The sequence below is a fragment of the Bidens hawaiensis genome, unplaced genomic scaffold (assembly GCF_021521415.1).
Source record: "Bidens hawaiensis isolate Kalapana, Puna unplaced genomic scaffold, B.hawaiensis_p1.1 tig00010472_1, whole genome shotgun sequence".
In the NCBI taxonomy this organism is placed as follows: Eukaryota; Viridiplantae; Streptophyta; class Magnoliopsida; order Asterales; family Asteraceae; genus Bidens; species Bidens hawaiensis.
Genome location: NW_027491800.1, coordinates 843,141 through 848,016, shown reverse-complemented (window position 1 = coordinate 848,016; position 4,876 = coordinate 843,141).

Below are 4,876 nucleotides of genomic sequence, written 5' to 3'. Positions count from 1 at the left end.
ATGAAAATCATAGAATATGTGATAAAGATTTATGAGTCATGAAAAAGAATATTAAAAAAATTAGTAGACGTTAGTACTCAAAAAAATTGTATCTTGAAACTCTCCTTTGCAAGCTAGGTTGCTCTTATTTGACAAACAGTGAAAAAGAATATTAAAAGAAAACATTATCAGCATATTTTTGTTGATAATAATTAGTTATCTTAGTTTTTGTTCTTTGATTATGGTTAGTAAAAGGATCAAAAAAATATTTAAACATGTATACAAACGTTCACAATTAAGAGACGCACCGGTGCACTGATTAATGAAGCGTACGTCTGTGTCTTTTTGCCTAATTGTGTTCTAATTAAAGTTTGATTTGTTGTATGAATTGATCAGGCTGACGTTTGCCACGCCTACCAACTTCTTAAAAATGTAGGCTTGAAGGATGAACCGGGAAAGCGGTTGTGGTCAAGGTGTTCACGGCAACTTAATAAGTAGATCTCGTCAAGTTTTAAAATATATTCTTAACTTTTGGGTTATGTTTGTTAGTTTACAATCAAATAGTATTTTTGGGTCAAAAGTGTAGTAAATTTTTTTAATTTAATTAATCTGGAGAACATACTCGGACGGGTGTACAACTAGTGAAGTAAGAAACAAACCCAAAAGATACCAATTAACATTTCAAAATACAGCCATGCATACACAAATTATTCCTAGGACCTTAGTATCTCATCCAGACCTGTCTTCTGCTCATTCATGTTACTATGTTACTGAATTAATGTAGTCGTCACATTCCAGTGTTGATTTTTCTGTCCACCGGACGGGTAAAATACTAGTTTTATTAAATAAAATAAATAATATGTTATAAATGCATAGCAACATGCATATGCCTATATATTTATGCATACCACAAACATTAATGTTCTACCACGTACGTACTGATCACTTAGAATGACGCCACAAATGTTTTTCGTTTACCTCCTCGCTTTCCGCAGTGCAACACACCTCCGTATTCCGGCCAATCACCTTCACGGCCGCCCTGACCCCGGTAAAAGAAAGCACTACGTGGGCAGTGCTTGTCGCTGGATCCAACAATTTTTACGACCACAGGCACCAAGTGAAAGAAATATTATACCTTAATTTGCATTTAATTTCCGGTTTAAAGTAGGCATATGCATGCTAATTAAAGTTTGATTTGTTGTATGAATTGATCAGGCGGATGTCTGTCAAGCGTACCAAGTTCTTAAGAGTGGCAGGCTCAAAGATGACAACATCGTGGTTTTCATGTTTGATGATATAGCTGATAATCCGCGGGAAAGGCTTGATAATAAACCACCCGAACAGAACTAACGTGTACCATGGTGTACGAGCTGAACTAGCATATTGATTTCTCTAATAACTTAAAATCAGCCGGTGGTTTTCATATTAGCATATTGATTTTATTAATCTGTTTTTGGCATAATTAAGTAAACCTAAGTTTACAAAAAGAAAATAAATAAATAAAAAGAAGAAAGAAAAATCATTAATATAACATAGGTTTTGAGATTTCAATATGAGTGGCCAAAGGCGGCTAACTAAATGTGTACATATATTGTTTGATATATAGATATAGTTAATGCATTGTACTATCGTATAGCTATTGTCCCACTAGGTAAGTTTTACTCAGGTATACATATTGTTTTTTATATACGTTAGGTAACATGGCTATCCAGATAGATCTGATCGAGGCTCAAGGAGAAACTTAACGAGTCAAGAGTTTTTATAAAAGATAAATGTTTTGTATTCAATTGTCACATTTCAATCTTACGACCCCATGGGTGTAATTAACAAAAGAGATGCAGATCTTTATTCGATGTGGCTAAGGGTATAAATACTAAAAATACATGTGATACTTATTCGATATACCCTTGCTAGCATTGGATTGATCAATGTCATTTCATATTCTTTGTAGCACAAGAACTTAATAGAAGGGTCACAACATAAGGAAGAACTATAAAATCAAGGAAATAACGGCACATATGGATAGTAGTGTCGATACGATCAAAAGTTATTTAGGTAACGGACATAAAGCAGTGAGAAATGAAGGATCGGCCCTTGTGATCGATTGGGGATGTCAGAACGCAAAATCTCTCTTTTATTTAGTCATAATTTAATTTATTGACGTTAGTTATTACTTATTGAACGTTTTGACTGATTAAGGTTCGGACTTATGAGAAATATTGTGGATCATTCACCCAATATGACATGAAACATACTCGAGCATTCGCTAACTTATGTAACAATGGAGTTACTAACAGTGCCATGGATGTAGCTGCAAAGCACACATGCAGCTCGTATAAAATGGGGCGTTGGAATCCGGCTATTGTTGGTTACAGTGCTTGATCGTTACATATTTACATGCTGAAACTAGCGGTAGACCCGAAGAGTTGTTTTTGTTTTTATTTTGTAATAACGGTTACACAAGTTAGAACCAAAGCTACATCCATGCATGCATATTGAGCTTTGGTCCCAACTTGTGTAGCCATTACAAAATAAAAACGAAAATAGCTCTTCAGGTCTACCACTTGTTTCAACATGCAAATATGTAACGATCAAGCACTGTAACCGACAATAGCCGGATTTCAACGCCCCATTTTATACAAGCTGCATGTGTGCTTTGCAACTACATCCATGGCACTGCTAGTAACTCCATTGTTACATAAGTTAGCGAATACTCGAGTATGCTTCATGTCATACTGAGTCAATGATCCAAACATTTCTCATACGTCTAAACCATATTCAGCCAAAACGTTCAATAAGTTAATAACTAACATCAATAAATTAAATTATAACAAAATAAAGCAGAGATTTTGCGTTCTCACCATAGATTTGAGACATCCCCAATCGTCCACAGGGGCCGATCCTTCATTTCTCACCGATTTATGTCCGTTACCTAAATAACCTTTGATCGTATCGACACTACTATCCAAATGTGCCCTATGTGCCGTTATTTCCTTGACTTTCTTGGATAGTTCTTCCTTTTGTTGTGACCATTCTGTTAATTTCTTGTGCTACAAAGAATATGAAATGACATTGATCAATCAAATGCTAGAAAGGGTATATCGAATAAGTATCACATGTATTTTGAGTATTTGAGTATTTATACCCTTAGCCACATCGAATAAAGATCCGCATCTCTTTCGTTAATTACACCCATGGGGTCGGAAGATTGAAATGTGACAATTGAATACAAAACATATATCTTTTATAAAAACTCTTGACTCGTTAAGTTTCTCCTTGAGCACTCGATCAGATCTATCCGGATAGCCATGTTACCTAACATACATAAAAAAGCAATATGTATACATGAGTAAAACTTACTTACTTAGTAAGACAACTTACTTGCTTAGTAAGACAACAGCTATACGATAGTACAATGCCTTAACTATATCTATATGTCAAACAATATATATACACATTTAGTTAGCCGCCTACGGCCACTCATGTTGAAATCTCAAAACGTATGTTATAATTAATGATTTTTCTTTCTTCTTCTTTTTATTTATTTATTTTCTTTTTGTAAACTCAGGTTTACTTAATTATGCCAAAAACAGATTAATAAAATCAATATGCTAATATGAAAACCACTGGCTGATTTTAAGTTATTAGGGAAATCAATCTGCTAGTTCAGCTCGTACCTTGGGTACACCACGGTACATGTCAGTTCTGTTCGGGTGGTTTATTATCAAGCCTTTCCCGAGGATTAAGCGGATTATCAGCTATATCATCAAACATGGAAACCACGATGTTTTCATCTTTGAGCCCGCCACTCTTGAGAACTTGGTGTGCATGACAGTCATCGGCCTGATCAATTCATACAACAAATCAAACTTTAATTAGCACGCATATGCCTACTTTAGAACGGAAATTAAATGTAAATTAAGGTATAATATTTCTTTCGCCTGGTGCCTGTAGTTGTAAAAATTGTTGGATCCAGCGACAAGCACTGCCCACGTAGTGCTTTCTTTTACTGGGGTTAGGGCGGCCGTGAAGGTGTTTGGCCAGAACACGGAGGTGTGCTGCACCGCGGACAAGGCGAGGAGGAAAACGAATATTATTAAGTTGACGAGATCTACTTAATAAGTTGCTGCGAACACCTTGACCACAGCTGCTTTCCCTGTTCATCTTGTGGACCTAGATCATGGCATTAGCTAATGAGTTTTGTGTAACCATGTTCTCAGCATCAACGGTCAAGATCAACCCTCAGTCCCATTACCTACAACAAATTGAAGTAAACAAAGCAATTAGATGATTATTTAAACCGGCTTTTAATGCGAACAATATTTAAGGAATAATTACACCTAATATGGTACTTCCTGGGTGTTCGTATTGCCGGTTAGTTCTTGTAAACTAAAGCACATGTGGAAGTGAGTACACGTTCTGGTAGCTTTGAAATCTTTTCCCCTTCATCATCATTTGAAAACATTTTAACCTTCACTGAAATTTGGGCATAATGTCCTCCATGATGCTTGAGCATCTACGAAATAGTCAATCATTAAACTTCCCCTCAATAATTAAATTAACTGCTATTTACTTATTAATGGCATCTTGGCCCTTCTACGATATGCAAACATATGCCTCAAAGTTAAAGCATGTCCTAAAAGCAAAGGTAGAAATTAGTTACTAATAGGTGAAACAATTTATTTTAATAAGTCACTTCTCAATGAGTAAAGTTTCCACAATTTTTGTTGTCTTTCTTCGGAATTTTATAATCATTGGTGCATTCGCACACACGTAACTTGCACCTAAACAGCCAACACACGAATACGGTAACTGGCACTTAACACGTGCAACCAGCGCTTGAACGCGTGTAACCGGGCCCGGTTACACAAGCGGAGCAGGTTAAGCGGTTAAGGAG